Raw genomic sequence first — 21,200 nt, forward strand, 5'->3', positions numbered from 1 at the left:
AAGGCAACAGATTCTCCTGCAGCTTCTCCAGAAGGAACACAGCCCTATCAACACTTGGATTTCAGTTCATCAAAGCCGTTTCAGATTTCTGACTTACAAAGCTGTACAACCATAAATTTGTCTTGTCCTGAGCTACTACATTTGTGGTAGTTTGTTACAATAATAACAAGTAATACCTTCTATTGTCCAATCTTTTCCATGACATCTATTATTTTTCAGTGTTTTCCTTAAAATTAGCTGTCTTTGTTTTCTGCTTTTAGCTTTAAGTAGTAATACCTGAAACATAGTTTGATGTCGTAGTGTGGGTTTTATTTATTAATACATCCACATGAAAATAAATGTTAAAACTTAAACTGTTTTTCTGCATAACACTGCTAATCAGCTCTCTACTTATAGCGTTAGGCAAACCACATTTTGGGAAATGTGGGTCCAGGTGATATAAGGGAGGAAGAGACTGCAAAAAAAAAAAATGGGTATTTCCCAGACAAGGAGGTATTGGGCTATTGGGTAGAATTTGGGTCAGACAAAGGTGGAAGAGAAAGACAAATGATCCAACAGAGCTCTAGCCCACTATTTGCATTTGTATCAAGCAATGTGAAGCTTGTTCATCTTAACAAGTTAAGTCTTAATGCTGGTGGATTCATTGTTTCTACTGGCTGAAATGTTCACCAGGACTCTTGCCTGTCTTCCGGCTTAAGCTTAGATTTATCCTACTTTTTCCTAGAAGCATCGTCTCCCAAAGTCCCAGCTCTCCCCCAGCTGAGATATACACTCACTCCTTTCTATAAAGAAAGCCCAGGGGCGCCTGGGTGGCTCAGTCAGTTAAATATCTGCCTTTGGCTCAGGTCATGATCCCAGGGTCCTGGGATCAGGACTTGCATTGGGCTCCTTGCTCAGCGGGGAGTCTGTTTCTCCCTCTCCCTCTGCCCCTCCACATACTTGTACACTCTCTCTCTCAAATAAATAAATAAGCCCTTTAAAAAATAAAATAAAAAATAAGGCCCAAACTTCTTAGCAGCATTCCCATTCATTTTGATATCATGGTAAGCATAGAAGGTGTCTCATGGCTGGGGTCTCCAAACTCTTCACTACCCACCTAAAATATGACCCAGGGCTGAGGGCAATCAATATCTGAGGCACCTAAAACCTAAGCTCAATATGTGTTTTGGCACACCCATGGAAACTTGTTTTAAAACATTTATCAGTTGTGAACTTCTTGAAGGCAATAATTTTGTTCTGTTACTCCTTCTATTCATCATTCACAGCATGATACGTGGTAGGTGTGATCGTTGATTGAAATTGATTGTCGATAGGTAGGCAGTAGTTAAATAAATAGCAAATGAGTTATTCCAGGTCAAACATTTACACAGCTTTATTTCTCTTCCCTCTGCTGCCTTCCATTGCCAGCTATATCTACCCATAGGCTGCCTCTGTAGGCCAGGCCCATCTTAGTTTCCAAATTAATCTTAGTGACTCTGGCAGTGCAAACAGAAATCCAGGCTTGCTATCTGGTCGGATTTCTCATTCCGATTCTGTAACTCACAGCCTTGGTATTCAATATGTGAGGAATCAACTTGGAGGGCATAACCTGGGATTTGGAAGTCCCCACATTCCTGGCTTTTTTTTTTCCCTCTTTCCCCCTTGCCTTCCTATTGGTCCAATAGTTTTAGTTATTTGGGTACTAGTAGACCCTTCACAATTTTTCTTACATCTGTTCTCTAGAAGCTGTCACAAATGAGCAGAGGCAGGATGGCACTGGACGATAAGAGGAAAGAACATAAAAGCAAGGGTTACAAGCCCTGGGTTCTGGGAAAACCTCCGGAGTGGGATTTAGAGCAAGTCTCTGAACTGCTCTCAGCATCAATCTCCTCATCTGTGAAATACGATTAATGGCATCTCTCTTGACTATGCTTCAAGGTTGTTTGGAGCCTCATGTGTGTCTCTCCTACCCTGCCCATAGAGCGTATAAATCTCAGATGTGTATGGATAGCCTGTAATGTTCTCTAGTAAGCTTATTATTTCCAGGATTCTTCAAATCAATGATCAGCATTGATTCAGTTCAACATAATCATATATTAAGCATCAATATGTGTGAGAATCTCTCCGGTTATTGATGTTAATGCAAGTGTGTATAGTTTATCTAAAATAGGACAGAACTGTAATATCGATATAAATCATCAATGTATGTTTTTAGTAGATTTATTTTCTCAATATAAGGATCATTTTGGCCCAAAATTAGACAACTTAAATTTTGACTGATCTGCAAATAAAATGATGACATCAAAAGAGCGACTTCTTTTAAACATAACCTCTTTCTTACATTGAACGCAACCTGTCATTTAAGACAAGGAAACCATGTGGTTTGAAAATTCATTGACATTACAGAACTAACCCAGTGGCTTTTGAAACCTTTACCCGGTTCATTTTTCTTTGTTTTACAAATGGAATGGTGATATTTCTGAGTGTATAATATGAAGCATACTAATTGACAAAAAAAAAAGTGGTGTATTTTGCAAACCTCTTACTTAACTATTATTCTCTTTTGCCAGGCACATGAGAAGCCTTCTTCTTTGTGCCTGGGTTGATTTTCTCTCCTAAACCTTTTCAGTTCTAAACCCAGACAAATTGCAGTGGTTCTTTGAGAGGCCATACAAAATAAGTATTGTCCAAAGCTAACACTTTGAAATGTGATATTGTAATTACTTACCAAGTGAACGTTAATCACTATCAGATTAGAATGGAATTACCTGTTATATTCACATTAATAGCAAATGAGCTTTCCCTGATTGATGTTGTTATAATGAATAAAAAAAGGAATTAATAATGATCTGGCATTCACCAAAAGAGGCATAGTCATTAAGACCATACCATCAAAAGGCAAGTAATACTTTATAATAAGCAAGTATTAATTAAAGTAAAATCACAATGAACTCCAGTTGAATTACTTATATCTGCATTACAAAGATATTAGACCATTGGGATTAAAGCGATTGCAATACATTTTCTAAAAATTAATAATGAACAACCATTTAAAATATTTAGGAAGCAAATACTTGTGTTTGCTACGTAGCTCTGCCAGCTATGTCCCTTCTCCAAGTGACTTAGCATAGAGACAGTGATGAGTAATACCAAGCATTAGATACATTAAATCATATCTTTTTATCTTAAAGTATGCATTTTCTCTTTCAGAATTTTTGTGCATCTCCAGTAGAATATTCTAAAAGGCCTCTAAATTGTAGATGTAACATTGACTAATTTCCCTTTTAAAAAATTTTTTGAAGGCTGATCTGCTGTGAATATTGACCCAGATGTTAAGGAACATCCTAGTCAAAACTGAGACTTGGGAGCAGAGAAGCAGAACAAAACCATTCATATAAAATTTCAAAGGAGTAATTGAGCATACACCTATCAAGGGGGACAAAAAGTCAGGCTCTCCTAGTGAAGGTGCTTTCTTTAAAAAAAAAAAATTTTTTTTTTCCACCTCAGTGGCTCAGTCATTAAGCGTCTGCCTTTGGCTCAGGTCATGAGGGATTGAGCCCCACATCGGGCTCTTGGCAGGTTCCTTGGCAGGAAGACTGCTTCTCCCTCTCTGGCCGTCTCTCTCTCTCTCTCTCCCTCTCACTCTCTCTCTCTCTGTCAAATAAATAAATAAAATCTTTTAAAAATAATTTTTTGAGATTTTCTAAGGCAACAAATCCATAGCAGAAAGCAAAGAGTTTTACATCAATTAAATGATAAGAAAATCATTCTTATAATTTTGCTACATTGAACATTTTTTAGAACAATTTAGAATGATATTAAAACAGCTATAAAACACATTTGTCTAACACAAGAGTTAGCAGTTAAACCAGATTAAAATAATTATATCTTCAAAGGGTGCGTGTTAAAACTGGCAAAATCTAGGGGCGCCTGGGTGGCTCAGTCGTTAAGTGTCTGCCTTCGGCTTGGGTCATGATGCCAGGGTCCTGGGATCAGCCCCACATTGCACTGGGTTGCTCAGCGGGAGGGCTGCTACTCCCTCTGCCTGCTGCTCCCCCTACCTGTGCGTGAGCACGCTCGCTCTCTCTCTCTCTCTCTCTCTTTCTCACTATCAAACAAATAAATAAAATCTTTAAAAAAAAAACTGGCAAAATCTAAATGAGCTCTGTATTTCAGTTAATAACATTCTACCAATGTCAGTTTCCCTGCTTGGAGAAGACACTCTGGTTATTTAAGATACTATCATTGGGAGAAGCTAGGTGAGGGTACATGGAATTCTCTGTACTATATTTTTACTTTCTTGTGAGTCTTCAACCATTTCAAAATAAAACTTATTTTTAATCAAATTAAATATATATTGGAAAAAATGCTATAATTTCTCTCTAACCAGTGGCTAACTGCTCAGTCTGAAAGAATATGTGGAGGTAGTTGGCAAATTAATTACACTTCTGACCTTGACATAATTGATGATTTTTGAACCAGTAAGGGAATATGTGTGCCAACATATGTTATGGAACATAGAAATATAGAAGATAAAACGGTGGAACCTAATTATTTCTTGGTGTGTTACAGTGGGTGCATTAACATTGTTTATGTAGGAAGCTACCATGATTATCAAAATGAACACAGCCAAACAACCAAGTAAATTAATTTAACTTTAAAGGCATCATGCATGAGATTTGAAATGAAGCTTTTTGCATTTATTGTCATACAAGGTAGACACCTTTTTTTTTTTATTTTAGTGTTCCACATTATATGCTACAGTATCAAAGGGAAATTCTAAAACAGGCACTCAAAATCCTGATGTGCCCTCCCTTCCAAAAAAGCAGCACCACAATGATTCCAACCTTCAGAGGTAATAATATCTCTGAACCAACCCAGCAGTTGTACCAGCGTGATTTAGCTCCTGCTGTGGCTATTATTATTTTTATTTTATTAATTTTGCAATTAAATTGCAGAGTTAAACTCAACCTATTTCAAGCTGTGGCTTTTTTCCACTCTCATCAGAAGTTCATAGATAACTTCAGATGTTCAACAATGAAAGCAGACAGGCTGGATATTATTTCTGTAGCACCCATTTTGTGTAAAAGAAAAGATTTCATGAAATCTCACAGAAGTTCCATAACTACTTTGATCACATATCTAAAAAAATGAGAAGGTTAAAAGAGCAGCGCTGATTTTTAATACAGCTACATCATGAGCCAAATCCACCTCATTTTCATCAAGAAGTTACGGAAGCACTGTGGGTATACAACACCACCAGGTACTTGAAAGGAGACAGGAAGGTAGACAGAAAGCTTCTCTAGCCCTTGGAAATAGCACATTCTAATAATATAAATGTAACAACTTTATTTTTTTATTTTTTTAAAGATTTTATTTATTTATTTATTTGACAGAGAGAAATCACAAGTAGACAGGGAGTCAGGCAGAGAGAGAGAGAGGAGGAAGCAGACTCCCTGCTGAGCAGACAGCCCAATGCGGGCCTCGATCCCAGGACCCTGAGATCATGACCTGAGCCGAAGGCAGCGGCTTAACCCACTGAGCCACCCAGGCGCCCTATTTTTTTGATTTTTTAAAGGTTTTATTTATTTATGTGCCGGGGAGAGAGAGAGAGCGAGAGCGAGCACACGAGCAGGGAGAAGTGGCAGGCAGAGAGAGAGGGAGAGGGAGAAGCAGGTTCCCCAATGAGCAGGGAGCCCAATACAGGGCTTGATCCCAACACCCCGGGATTAAGACACGAGACAAAGGCAGGTGCTTAACTGACTGAGCCACCCAGACATCACTAAGCTTAACAACTTTAGGTGGACTTATTCACCTCTACCTTGTTTATCTTGAGGCACAATATGTATTTTGCAATTGTGGAAGATCCACAAAACATTCCACACATCATTTAAACAGGGACTTTTTATAGAGAAGGTGACATTTGTAAAAGATTTGAAGAAATGCACCTGGGTTAGTAAAACCATAGTTCTCTTTGGACTCATGGAATGAATTGGAGTTAGCTTTAAATCTGTTATTGTAAAATATGGTGTGCCATTTGCTAAAGACTGAGGAGAGAAGTTATATAGGGAGTTACAAGTTAACAAACTACCTTATGATTAAAAGAAAGTGAAGTTGCTGCATTGCTGAAGAAGTCATCCCCCTTTGGCTTGGCACATCTCATTTTATTTTTTTTAAAGATATTATTTATTTGAGGGGGGGCACAAGCAGGGGGAAGAGGCAGAAGGAGGGAGAGAGAGGGAGAGAGAGAGAGAGATGCAGGCTCCCCACTGAGCGGGGAGCCAGGCACAGACCTGGATCCCAGGACCCCAAGATCATGACCTGATCCAGAGACAGATGCTTAGCTGACTGAGTCACCCAGGCAACCCAGTGCATCTCATTTTATCGGTTAAGTAAAGTGCTGGCCATCTGGGCATCTTTCTGGCTGTGTTCCCACATAGCTTGGTATTCATGGACCAATAACCCAACCTTGCAGAACATTAGATTAATTGCCACTAGGCAAGATTTCTAAGTTGCCTTTTATATCCACATTTCTGTGTTTCACTCAAACACCATCCTTCTTGCCAAAATTATCCTGCAGTGGGGCATAGTGATGACAGCATTACTGTGTCTGAACTTTGCCTATGCTCCTTTCCCAAGCTCACAGTGTGACCTTCCTACAAGCCTCTCAGCTTCTCTAGAATTCATTTCTATAATGTGAGGAATAAAGGTTGATATTGTGAATATTAAGTGAAATAACTTATAAAGTACATAGCAGAGTGCCCTGTGCATCATGAAGGCTTAGTATGTGTTAGTAGCTTCATTTTAGTATTATCATGATTATCATTGTTAATAATAATGAACTCTAGTTATTGAAGGAGTTGGTTTTGTCCTCTTATCTAGAGTCAAAATAGATTTTATAGGGTCTTTTATCTCATCCTTCTGGTAGTGTGTTATAAATACTTAGAGTAATGTGCTTCATTTGTATGTGGCTCTTTTTTGTTACAAAGTGCCCATTTATATTATCTTACTAAAATTTCAAAAGTGAGTGTAAAACAGCCAGAATTATAAGAGTACAACTGAGAGAAGTAAATATTTTGCTCACTGATTTTTTTCAGTTTATCTGACTCAAATCTTCTTAGGCTATGTATAGTCTGTCTTGATGAATAGAATGAGAACCAGAGGTCAACCTTGTGTGTACATATTTGTTCAGCCTGAGAAAGATCCAGAGGTACAAATATTGGGATAATTCAGATTTCCTGAAGAAGATAGCATGCACAGTCCAATTTCCAGAAAGTCCATAAATGGTCTATTAAAATGTTAGCTCAAGCTATATAATATTTCCAGTATTCAAATGTTCGAGACCTACAAAATTAGCAAGGATTTTTTTGCATGTTTCAACCTAATCGCTAAAAGAAAACTGTGTAGCTTGAAGTTGCAAATTGTTCCCCAATATTGTACAACAAAAAATGAAGAGAAAAATAAATATTGCTAATATAACACTTGGGCAATTTCAGGCCAGAAAGAGTTGTGTCATATATAGGACAGTACTTATTTGCAGTCTTCCAGAAGCCAAATTTCAGTAATCACAAGTCCCACCCCCTCATTTATTTCACCCCCTGATCTATGCAATTGACCAAATGTCTTGTTAGCAAAACTTTTCTTCCCATACATCATTTATAGGGATTTCTGGCTAAAACTGGTAGGTCATGACACTTTAAAGTGAAAACAGAGGAAATAAAACTATAGATTTGCCTGCAAGGAGAAAGAATATGGGAGCAGCAACAAGAAAATATGAGCAATGACAAATTTTGAGAATATGTAAAGGGAGTGGAGAAGTTAGCATCTCAAGGGAAACTGAACACCAAGTACCTAGAACCTAGAAAGTCTTAGGAATTGAAGGTTCCAGCTACTACAGAAGGCAGGGATGATGATGGGGCTGATAGTAGGGACATTTGTCAAAAGTGTGTCTAAGAAGCATTCACATCCCCATGCCTCTCATGCCCTTTTCATGGAATCCAAATTGTTGCCTCTTCCCTACCCAACCAGGTGACTGGAGATTTGTTCTCCAGAGAATTTGTACTAGAAAAGCTCAACATCTGGGGACACCAGGTAGAGAAGAACGTGGGGGAGAATTTCCACACTGAAAATGGGAACTAAATGAAACTATGCATATTGAATAGGATCCCCCATTCCCACCAAAGCTCAAGTCCTAACTGGCTCCAGGCACATTGGCAGCAAGCATATACTCCCAGAGAGGAGAGTAAATGTGTTCCTCAGGAGAAACTGAGTAGCCTTAGAGAAAAAAAACCTACTGCTACTCTTATTTGGAGGTCTTTACCCACATGCACAGGATGAAATTCACCTGGCGAAAACCCTACAAGTAAAGCTTATCATTAATTTTTCAGTGCCTAAATCCTAAATATGGATGAGAAATGAGAGCAAAATATAAAACCAGGGCAGGGGGCTGGAAAGAATTCAAGGAAAATAGATACCTATAATTAACATCCCTAAAAACATAAATGAAAATATTTGATCTACAAAACAAAAAGATTTTATTAAAAAGAAAAATTCAGCTTTGTGCAGTGGCAGTATCGTAGCCAATGAGGTTTATCCGAGGCGCGATTATTGCTAATTAAAAAGAAGAATTCAAAGAACAAGAATGTACTTCTGGAAAATAAAATGTGACAGCAAAGATGTAAAATTAAATTGAAAGTGGAAGGTCAATCTCCAAGAAAGCTGATAAAATAAAGATGAAGAAATGAAACATAAAGAAAGAAAAGATGGTAAAATTAAGGAATTAAATCCAAGCAACCCAACATCTCACTGAAGGAATTCTGGAGAAAATATAGGGAAGAATTTGTCAAAAACATATATGTGGGAACATTTCCTGGAAATGAAGGACATAAATTTTAAGATTGAGAGTGCCCACCAAGTTCCCAGCATGATAACAAAAAGAGAGACAGACAGACATATATCAGGACATGTCATGTGACATTCCAGAACAGAACCTTCCAAAGAAAGAGGTGGGTGTGGGGAGGAAAGGAGGGAAGGACAGAGGTGGGGAGGGAGGGAGAAGGGGGGAGGGGCAGAGAGAGAGGGAGAGAAGGAGAGAGAGATTAACAGATAGAAATCATGTCGCTAGTGAAGGATTAAAAATCAGAATGATGTCAGACCTCTTAATAGCAATACTTGAAGACAGAAGCTAAAGAATCCATACCTTTACAATTCTGAGGGATAATAATGTTCAAATTAGAATTAGTAAACATATTTTTTACTTTCCAAGTACCTTCATCAAGAAGCTACTAGAAGAAAGGCTCCATGAAAATTCAACAATTAAACAACACAGAAGAAAACCTGGAATCTAGGATACAAGAGGAGAGAGGGAATGAGAAGGCCTGGTATTACAGTGGTGCTTGCAGGCCTAGAGCACAATCTACTTCTGACAAAATTAGGGGCAAGCCCTCCTGACAAAACTTCTTATACAAACTGACAGGAAATGCAGGATGAAATATAACATGCATCCATTTAAAGCTGTGAGGAGCTCACAAGAAAGTAAGTAAAATACCCAGGAACTAATAAAAGACTCGCACGCTGGATGTTTGCCAAACTATCACCCTGGATATTAGCTGATAAATAAGAAACTCGGGTTCTAATAGTTTCTCAGAGAGAGGAAGAACAGCCAGGCTCAGTTGACTAGAACTGGGATCCCCATAAGAAAGGAAAATCCTTCAAGAGCTACACACCTGTAGCAAAGAGCAGTCTGGGGGAAAATCCATTTTAGAAACAAGAGGAGATGTCAAGCAAACTTGTCCAACTCAGCCTGAGTTCTGGGTAAGGAAAATGTCTTCTTGAAGAATTTGAAAAATTGGGAATTCTTTTCACATGTTTGGAGTCTGAATTAATACTACCTTTGTGGTTCTGAGAAGTCTCAGACTCAGAAATTCACAGAAAGTATTCATAGGTTGTTAGAAACCTAAGGATCAAACACTTTCCAAAGTGTTTAACTTATGCCATGCAGTTTCCACAGTTAATACCCTATCAGACATGAGCTCACAATCTCAAATTATAAAACATGCATGGAAATGCCATAAACAAGAGTCAGCTGGGGAAAACTAGATTCTCCTTCCATATCTCCAGATAATGGAATTATCAAATTCAGAAATTAAATGAGCTTGTTTGAAATGGTTAGAGACACAAAAGAATCAAAAGCTTAAGGAAGCAACAAGGTAGTATTTAAAAAAGATAAATTTGAAAAAGTCCCAATTAATCCTCTATATTAAATATATAATCTGTAATAAATAAAACTCAATGGACATTTTAAAGAGAAACTTAAAACTGAAAAAGAATTAGTGAACAGCAGATGATCTAAAGAAATTACTCAAAACACAGCACAGAAAGACAAGGAGATAAAAAAAATACTTTAAAAAATAAATAAATAAATAAAGTGACGAGCCTTGGATGTTATACCCAACTGATGAATTATTGAACTGTACATTTAAAACTAATGATGTACTATATGTTGGCTAATTGAATTTAAATAGAAAAGACTTAAGACATATGAAAGATAGAAAAAGCCTGGCAAATATCTAATTGGAGTTTAGAAAAAATAAATGGGAGGAGGCAGCATTCAAACAGAGGTTTCCAGAAATGACAAAACACGTGAATACTTAAATTTTGGAAGCCAAGAAATCCCAATCTGGATAATGAAAAAAAAATCCCACCCAGACTCATTGCAATGAAATCATCAAATATTATAGACAATGACAAGATCTTAAAAATACCTAGGCAAAGAAAAGGAGATTCTCATTGAAGGAACAATAGTAGACTTTTCAACAGTAGCAAAAGAAGTTAAAAGATGGTAAACTTAAACTTCTATATAGAAAAATAAACTCTACTGAGTTATTATTCAACATTGGGATGAAATAAATCATTTTCAGAAAGCAACCAGTCAGAATTCAAACATAAGGGCAAAGGACTCTCAAAAGAATTTTCCAGTGGAGTTTGGAAGAATGGAGAGGAAAATGGACAAATAGAACAATTGCTGGGTTTGCACATGGAAAATCACTATTAGAGTGGCTTTAAAATTCTGTGAAAGTGATGCAAAGACATAAGTATGCAGATATTTAAGCAAAAAGAGAATAAGTTATTTCAGGAAGAACAGAAAGTTATACAAAAAGAAAATATTATTACCATAGCAAATACTTGACCTAACAGCAAACAATCTTAGTCACAATAAGATTACCCTAAATACCAATGTTTTTAAACTTTTTTGTTTTGAAATAGAGAGATACATGAAGCAAAAATAGGACGTCTCTGTACCCTTCATTTAGCATCCCCCCACCAGTTGTTACAGTTTACATAGCTTATCCTATGCTCTGAAAACAAGGAAATTGGCATTGGTATCATCCATGTGTGCATGTGTGCACGTGCATATTTGTGCATTTTATCACATTCAACCACCTTCATGATCAAGGTACAAAACTATTTCCTCCCTACTCTTTCCCTTTCCTCTCATCATCTCTACCATCTTCCTAATCACTAATCCATATTCTATCTCTCTAATTTTGTCATCTTTTGAATATTATAGAAGTGAAACCATAGATTTTTATGACTTTTTTGGATTGTTTTTTTTTTTACTAAGCATAATGCCCTTGAAATCCATCCAAGGGGGTACCTGAGTGGCTGAGTTGGTTAAATATCTGCCTTCTTCTCAGGTCATGATCCCAGGGTCCTGGGATTGAGCCCCTCATCTGGAGCCCCCTTCTCTGTGGGGAGTCTGCTTTTCATTTTCCCTTTACTCCTCTCCTCAACTCATGCTCTCTCTCTCACTCACAAATAAATAAAATCTTTATTTAAAAAAAAAGAAATCCATCCAAGTTGTTGCATGTGTCAATAGCTCATTCCTTTTTATTGCTGACTAGTATTCTATAGTATTAATTATCAAATTCTGTTTAAATATTCACCTGTTGAGGGGCGTTATGCTTGTTTCCAGGTTTGGGCTATTACAGACTATGCTGCTATGAACATATGTGTAGAGGTTTTTGTGTGGATGTCAATTTTCCTTTCTCTGGGATAAGTGCCCAAGGGTAAAACTGTTCGGCCATATGGCAATGTGTATTTAGTTTTTTAAAGAAACTGACAAACTATTTTCCAGGTTGCTATATCATTTTACATTTCAAATTCCCACCAGTAGTGTATCAGTGGTGCAGTTTCACTGCATCCTCATTAACATTTGGTATTGTCACCACGTTTTTCATTTTAGCTGTTCTAATAGATGGGTAGTGATGTCTCATGGTGGTTTTAATTTCCATTGCCCTAATGGCTAGTGATGTTGAATATATTTCATTTGCTTATTTACTATTTAAATATCATCTTCAGGGAAATGTTTCTTCATTTATTTTGCCCATGTGCTATTTAGAATTTTGTTTGTTTTTTGTTGTTGAGATCATCCACATGCACGCATATGCAAGGAAGTAGGAATATTGGCAAGTAAAGGAACAATAGTCCTTATTTTCATGATGGCAGATCAATAGATAATGACTAAAATTGGTCAGTTAAGAAATTATGTTATAAGCATAATATTTAGGTTTATGGATATAAATAACAGAAAAGAACAACTCAGTGCATTTGGGATAAAGCAAAACTCAGGTAGAAAGTGTTAGGGTAGAGGTATGTTGTTCTTCATTCTAAGTCAGAGTATTATTTCATTTGGGGGGGAACTTAATACATGTGATACTAGGATAACTTTTAAAATTAAAATCTAAAACATATAGCTTATTATTAAACCAAATTCTAGACTCTAACCTCAGGATCAGCAAATAGATTTTATGTATTGATCTCTCATTGACTGCATTGTACAGCCTGGAAGATTCATAGATCTGATTGCTTAGGCACTTAGTAGCTAATAGTTATTTTATCTCCAATGACAATATCAGAGAGATCCACTTAAAAGCCCTAATCTCTCTGAATTGTCTTTCCTTAGTCACACTGCTAATAGTAGCATGAATTTTCTCATACTCTCATGCTTCAAATTTCCTGTGCAGGGCCTCAAAGTGTTGAGACTAGGACAGAGATAGGAGTTTCTGGGGTAGGAGGCAAACACGTCAACATTGGACAGATATTACCTTTATCAAACCATCCGAATCTAAACAGATCCTAGTACAATCTCCTGACATCTCCTAGAGTGTTTATATCACATGAAGAAGCAAGGGTGGGCTTGGGATATTCTTAGCTAATAAAATCATTGTCCTGTGATTTTTGATAAGAAAAGAATTTATTCCTATGAGCTGAGGCATATTCAAGACAGATCATCTAAATCTACTTAAAAGAGCCATCTTATACCTCACTGACTTCACCTAGAACCTCTAAATTGGAAGAATGTTCCTACCTGATGAAGTCGGATGGTTAACACATTTGAAAATTACCCATGTGCATCTTGTTCTTGTGGAAAAGTTCAAAAAGCAGTGGAGAGCAACATAGACTGGGGAAATGGCTACTCTCCTGGATGTTCCACTGGATGGCTAATGATCCAAGAGGCAAGTGGCAAGAACACTTATGACCTTTGTGCTTGCCATTGTGAAACGCCATGGAGCTGTCCCAGACTTCAGCAACACAAGCCCAAAAGGTTTCAGGGTATGGATGTTACTCAGTAGACCTCTATTTTTAATCTAAGAACTCTCTCTGTCTCAGTCCGAAACCATTTGTCTTGCTAACTTTCACACTCATTCTGTCTGTATTTCTATGTGATTCTTTGCCACCTTCTCTTTCTCTGTATAGACGTGAGTGTGGATGCCTTTTTACCACATTCAAATAGATATATCCTTCTGAAATATATATACGTATTTGTGAAGTGCTTCTTCTTCTACTCTATTTTTTCATCTGTGTTTTCCTTGTTCTTTCTTTCTTTGTACCATAGGTTCTATGTGTATGACTGTATCCCCCAACTTCATTTTTTCTTTTCCTTTTTTTAGATCTCTCTCCCATTATTTTTCATAGTATAGAGAAGTACATTTATTGTTGTGTTATTAAAAAGATATGCATACCATTTTATATGATTCATTGATAAAAATTATACCAATTCAGTTTTTACCTATATAGCCTTCCCTTGACATGTGTTTCTGTGCATTTGATTAGATATGAAAACAGTGACTATTAATAAAACAGAAGTCCCCGCCTCTCTTGAAATAGCTCTTTTACACTTGCCCTTATTTTAAGAAAAAGCATTTCATAGAACTCATAAAATGCGAAGGGACTGAATATCTGTCATTTTTTTTCAATTAAACGGAAGACGTTTCTTCCAAAGATTTTCTAATGAATTAAGAAACATCTGTACAATGGACCAAAGCAAAATGATGCATACATATACAGTTGTGGTGCCACGGGACATGTAATCACTATCTGTCTTTTTTTTTTTTAAGATTTTTTATTTTATTTATTTGACAGAAAGAGATCACAAGTAGGCAGAGAGGCAGGCAGAGAGAGAGAGAGGAAGAAGCAGGCTCCCTGCTGAGCAGAGAGCCCGATGTGGGACTCGATCCCAGGACCCTGAGATCATGACCTGAGCTGAAGACAGCGGCTTAACCCACTGAGCCACCCAGGCGCCCCAGTATCTGTCTTTTTTTTTCCAATTTATTTATTTTCAGAAAAACAGTATTCATTATTTTTTCACCACACCCAGTGCTCCATGCAAGCCATGCCCTCTATAATACCCACCGCCTGGTACCCCAACCTCCCACCCCCCCCCGCCACTTCAAACCCCTCAGATTGTTTTTCAGAGTCTAGTCTCTCATGGTTCACCTCCCCTTCCAATTTGTGGAGCATAACCAATAGCATGGAGGACAAGGGGCGTTAGAGAGGAGAAGGGAATTTGGGTAAATTGGAAGGGGAGGTGAACCACTATCTGTCTTTTAAGCGGGTCTCCATGCTTAATGCTGTATATTGAACCTCAGCTTGAGAAAGGAATGTGCTGTAGACAGTGTGAAGTTGTAGAGAATTCTCTGGCAAGAACACACACTGCAATTACTCTGTGTTGGTGAAAAAAAGCAGACCCAAATATTTTGACAAGGCACAGTAAGGCTAAAAAGTCCTTTCGTTAAAAATAAAAAGGAAGGATAAATCTTTGTGACCTTGAATTTGCAATGGATTCTTAGATATGATACCAATAGGAGGGGTAATGAAGGAAAAAAATAGATACACTGAATCTCCTGAAAATTTACAACTTTTGTATGTTATTTAAGAAGTCAAGAAAGGAGAAAAGACAACCTCTAGAATGAGTACAATTATTTATAAATAGTATATTTTGTAAGTATCTAGTAGCCACAATACATAGAGCTCTCTTACAACTAAAACAACAACAAAAACAACTCAAATTGAAATTAGGCAAAGGACTTGAGTAGACATTTCTCTGAAGAAATACTAATAGCCAACAAGCACATGGAAAGATGCTCAACATCATTGCTTATTAGGAAAACACAAATCAAAACCACAATGAGGTATAACTTTACCCTCATGAAAATGGCCGTGATTTATTAAAAAAAAAAAAAAAAGCAAAATAACAACTGTTGATGAGTATGTTAGAGAAACTGGAATGGTCGTAGTTTGCCATTGGGAACATTAAATAGTCAGCTACTATAGAAAACAGTTTGGCATTTATACAAAAAGCTAAATATAGATTTAACATATGACACAGTAGGCCCACTCCCAAGTATATAGCCAAAAGAACTGGAAACAGGTGCTTGTACAAGTTCTTCTGTGTGAATGCACATAGCAGCACCTATTTGTAACAACCAGAAGGTAGAAAGAACTGAAGTGTTCATCAACCAGTGAGTGCATAACGAAATTTATATACATACAATGGAATATTATTAAGCCATGAAGAAAATGAAGTAGCCCTAATGGAAGAAATTTGAAGATATTTTACTAACCAAAAAAAGATAAATACTAAAGGAAACATGTTCCATTTTTATGAAATATCCAGAGTAGGTAAATCCAAAAAAATCAAAATACAGAGTTGTGGCTGCCTGGGACATGGTGAGGGTGAAATGAGGAATAACTGCTTAGGGGCGCCTGGGTGGCTCAGTGGGTTAAGCCGCTGCCTTCGGCTCAGGTCATGATCCTGGGGTCCTGGGATCGAGTCCCACATCGGGCTCTCTGCTCAGCAGGAAGCCTGCTTCCTCCTCTCTCTCTGCCTGCCTCTCTGCCTACTTGTGATCTCTCTCTGTCAAATAAATAAATAAAATCTTTAAAAAAAAAAAAAAAAAAAGAAATAACTGCTTAACGGATATGAGATTTTATTTTGGAGTTTTGGAAATAGAGGTGGTAGTTACCTAACATTGTAAAAGCGCTGAATGTCATTAAATTGTTTGTCTTACAGTGGTTAATTCTATGTTCTATACATTTCACCTCGATAAAAAAGGAAGTTGAGAGGATGTTTTAAAAACAAACTAAATAAAAATAAATTAAAAGGTGCATGTCCTGGCTTTAGCACATTCATCTGTTCTAATTACAAGGCAGTACCCATGCCACTGAAGCTAGCGTGCAGTAAGGGACTCAGTAGTTCTGAATAAATGGTTAATGAATTAATAAATATATTTCATTGTGAGTTCCCCAGAAGCAAACCTAGAGTCAAGTATTTAATGCAAACTCTGAGTCAAAGCAGAACTTGGGACAAGGATTTCCTTGGAAAGGGAATAAAATATCCGTAGATATAAAGAGAGGAAGCAAGACAATGGAGAGAAAGCGTTCAGTAAAAGAAGCAGTTACCAAGTGAACTACCTTGGGTCTAGTGGAATTTCATCCCACTGTAGCAACTCTGTGTGTGGTGCAAGCACATGTTTTAGAGCTCTCCTACCCAAATGACAAGGGAGCTGGGCTAGTCCCAGTCACTGACTATTTCATAGTCATTGCTTGAGCACTGCTTTCAAGGAGAAGTTATTCCCCCAGCAGTTGGGCATGCCACATGGGCGAGAAAAACACTTTCATAGCCAGAGAAAGCTAGCAAGAAAAATAATGTGGGATCTCACAGTCTGAAGTCAGGCCACTGTTCCCTGAAGTGGGGAGGATAGGGTTTTTTTATTATTATTTAAATACACCCATCTCAGGAAGAGAGCCCTGTGATGGCTGCATCATAGTCTCTAATCTTATTTTGATGGGTCCAAGGTATGTTGCTTAAGAGAAATTGGGGAGAGGTTGCCTCCCTTGAATGTAGCACAGTTCTACTCTAATTAATTTTCTTTTTATGAAGCAGAATTGCCTCTTATAACTATAGAAAGCATTTAAGCTATATGTGGATCCTTTTTATTAGAGAGCAATTTTGAGCAGTCCCTAGAAATATGTCTTGGCAACGTAGGTTTTCTAGGACTCTTGTTCAAGATAAATTTCTCTAACTCAGTAGTTCTCACCTGGGGACAGTTTTATCCCCAGAGGATATATAACAAGATGTAAAGGCCTTTTTGGTTGTCACATTGAGCGTGGGGACCAGGAATGCTGCTCCACATTCTACAGGGCATAAGATAGCTAGTTCCCCTCACACACAAAAAAATTATTTGGTCTAATATGTCAATAAAGCTAAGGTTGAGAGACCCTACTCTAAACCAGCACTGTCAAACAGAATTCTCTATGATGATAAAAAATTTTACATCTGTGCTATCTAGTACTCTACTAGCTAGTTACATGTGCTGTTGAGCACTTGACATGTGGTTAGTATGACTTACTGTATGCCATATGTGGTGCAATATACTGAGCAAATAAATATGGCTGTACTTTGCAGTCATTGAAGTCAGAGCTCATGGTCTACTAGAGGAGACAAATTCTTAAAAATAACCTATTGTAAAAGAATGTGGTAAGTGTTATAACAGGATGAATAATGTACTAAATTTGAGGTGTCAGGACTCAGACAATTAACAGTTCTCTAAGGTGAATTTCCACTCTTAGCTCAGAACACTATAATGTGTAAAACCTGTATTCTATACAAAAAAAATAATCTTTAGTCGTGTAACTCATTATTTTATTTTACCCCTTTTGTCAGAAAATACGTAGAAAAGACTGGAATCTGATGGGGAGTTCTGCTTTATTTAACAATCCTATTGAGTTTCTCAAAATAGTTTACCAAGGAAGTCTATTAAAGTATTGATTTTTTTCATAAAGGATAATACAAATAGCATGACAGTCTCTTTAACATTTTAATCGAGCTTAAAATTAGTCTTGCATTTGAAACAATCTTGCCTAGAAAAATTCTTGGAGAACTTGTGGAAAAAAACTTAAGATAAAAAATTGATGGGCCACCTAGGCTGTGAGAACATTAAAATCTGAGTCTAGAATATGGTTAGCCATTGTCACATCTTTCTTTGAAGCTTAAGTAACTCAATATTCCCAGTAGGCTACCCAGCGATTCAAAGTGACACATACACTTTCAGCTCATTCCCCTTCCCCGTGTGCTAGTACAATTTGTATCCACAGAAATATGTTGAAAAACCTATTAGCCTCGACTGCCAAAGCCTACCAAAAACAACAACAACAACAAAAACAAAACCTTTCATCAGCTAAACAAATAAATTAATGATAATGTAAGATAAATAAACCTATTAACTTACACTGGTATGAAGGAGACAAGAGCCAGTTTATGGATTTAGAATAGGATAAAAATGAGACTGGCCACACAGCAACAATCCAGATAATACTGGGTTTTCTCTGTTCACTGAAAAACCATCCTTCCAGGCTAAATCTTCCTTATAAAAGAATTCCAAAAATGTATAGATATTCCTCTTTCAGGAGGTGAAGTTTAATGTTCCGTCCCCCTGGAATATGAGCTGAACAGGGTGACCCGTTTTCAAAAAACATAGACAAGGGGAAATAACTTTACAATGAAGAAGAAACCTGGAAGGCACCACCACCTTGACTAAGTGATCAAGTTTAACATCACCAATGACAGTCATGTTCATATCACAACCCCCATGATAGAATGTGATGAGAAGGGCTATTCCCATAACCCCAGTCTGATGAGAAAACCTCAATCACAGCCTAAGAGACATTCTGCAATATGATTGACGTGTCCTCTTCCAGAGCGGTAAGCTCATGAAAAATACCAAAAAACTGAGAAACTGTCAGGCCAGAGGAGATCAAAAAGACATGGTGACTAAATACAACGTGAGATCCTAGGTTGGATCCTGAAACAGAGAAAGGACATTGGTGGGAAAACTGGTGAAATTGCCATAAAGTCTGTAGTTTTGTTAAGAGTGTTGTGCTAGCATCATTTTAAATGTTTAGATGAAAGTACCTTGGATACATAAGATGTTGTCATTAGAAGTTGTGGGTCAGGTACCTGGAAAAGTGTCAGATACATGGGTACCTTTTTCAAGCAGAAGCTCCGATTGTGACACCTATAGAAATTTTTTTTTGTTTTTTTTTTGTTTTTTCAATTTATTTATTTTCAGAAAAACATTATTCATTATTTTTTCACCACACCCAGTGCTCCATGCAGGCCGTGCCCTCTATAATACCCACCACCTGGTACCCCAACCTCCCACCCCCCCGCCACTTCAAACCCCTCAGATTGTTTTTCAGAGTCCACCTATAGAAATTTATGAGAGGCACCTAAGTGGCTCCGGTCCTGTTCTCAGGGTCCTGGGACCAAGCCCCTTTCAGGCTCCCTGCTCAGTGGGGAGTCCACTTGCCCCTCCCCCTGCTTGTGTTCTCCCTCACTCTCAAATAAATAAATAAAATCTTTTTTAAAGAGAAATACATAATGAATATGTGCCAAACATTTTATTAAATCATTAACTAATGAGAGAATCAGTAAGATGTTGCCGTTTGTTCAAAGGAGAATCTGAAAAACAGACACATATATAAACAGTCAGGAATGCTGGTAAGTATTTGATAACAGATGCAGTACTGCTGACTCTCTGCATTGAGGAATCAATTGCATTCCAGGAGGCAAACACATTTGCATTTCCATGAACAAGAATCATTTTCATTACCATCAGCCGCCAAAAGTTGACTTCTGGGTTGTTTTTTTTTTTTTTTAGATTATTTTATTTATTGAGGGGGGCAGAAGGAGTGGGGAAGCAGACTCCCCACTGAGCACCAGAGCCCTATCCAACAAGGGCTCAGTCTCAGCACCCTGAGATGGTCACCTGAGCTGAAACCCAGTCAGTAGCTTCACCAGCTGAGCCACCCAGGCGCCCCTCCCTGAGTTGAATTCTAACTCTACGAAGGTAGAAAATAACATAACCAAAGACTAAGGGGTAGATCCTTAAAGGATCACATAACCCCTGAAGGTTTTGTTAGATAGCATATAGAATTCCATGGAAAAGACACACAAGAATCTTTTAATCATTTCAGAGTGTTCAACGATTTATTTTAAGAGTTTGTCTGAGGAGTTTGAACCAAATTGAATTGAATTGAATCAAAAATAAGGACAGCAGGCATTTGTTTGCATAAATTCAAACTAAATTCAATGCAAACACTAATGTTTTATTATATACCAGATCATAATTTGGCTTTTGTTTGTTTTGTTTTCTTTACTTCACAGTAGTGTGAACAAGAAAAACTATAGTTTTAGGTTTTTTAGAAACTATAAAATGAAAGCAAAATCAAAATGTCAAAATATTTACCAAATCTAAGTAGAATCTATATATTCAGAGATAGTACCCCTGGCTTGCTTTTTATCAACCTTATTTTATTGTTCTTGCTTTGTCCATGATTTCTAAGCTGGTTCACAAAATGGTATCTCCTCATTACCTGGGTTTGGGACTTTGGCTCTCTTTTTAATTATCCAAGTAACTGTGAGAAAGTTTGTTTTCATCTTTGTGTCTGTTTTCTCATCTGAAAACATAGAATGATAATGAAAATACCCACATTATATGGTTGTTGTAAGAATTAAATGGGGACCCTTAGGACAAAAATAAATAAACCTTAAAATTTCAGATAAGCAAGATTAATAATCTCTAGAGATCTGCTGTACAACATTGTACCTTTAGTCAACAATAATACATTGTACACTAAAAACTTTGTGAAGATGGTAGACCTGGTGTTAACTGGTCTTACTACAATAAAATAAAAATTTAAATAAGCTAAAATCTAGAATATATTATGAACTCTCAAAATGAAACAGTGAAATAACAATCAAATTAGAAAATGAGCAGAAGATATGAAGAGACATTTTAACCAAGAATATATATATATTAATGGTAAATAAGCACATGAAAATATTGTCAACAACATTATCCATTAGGGAAATTCCA

The 21,200-nt window shown here is 37.2% G+C and overlaps 1 protein-coding gene and 1 pseudogene across 7 annotated transcripts in view; both read left to right on the forward strand.

Moving 5' to 3' along the window:
* Positions 1-21,200, forward strand: part of DMD (dystrophin) — a 1,990,807-nt gene that overhangs the window by 1,550,870 nt on the left and 418,737 nt on the right. The window lies entirely within an intron of this gene.
* LOC122897736 lies at positions 8,533-8,647 on the forward strand (annotated as a pseudogene).

The sequence above is a fragment of the Neovison vison genome, chromosome X (genome assembly GCF_020171115.1).
Source record: "Neovison vison isolate M4711 chromosome X, ASM_NN_V1, whole genome shotgun sequence".
NCBI classification, from domain to species: Eukaryota; Metazoa; Chordata; class Mammalia; order Carnivora; family Mustelidae; genus Neogale; species Neogale vison.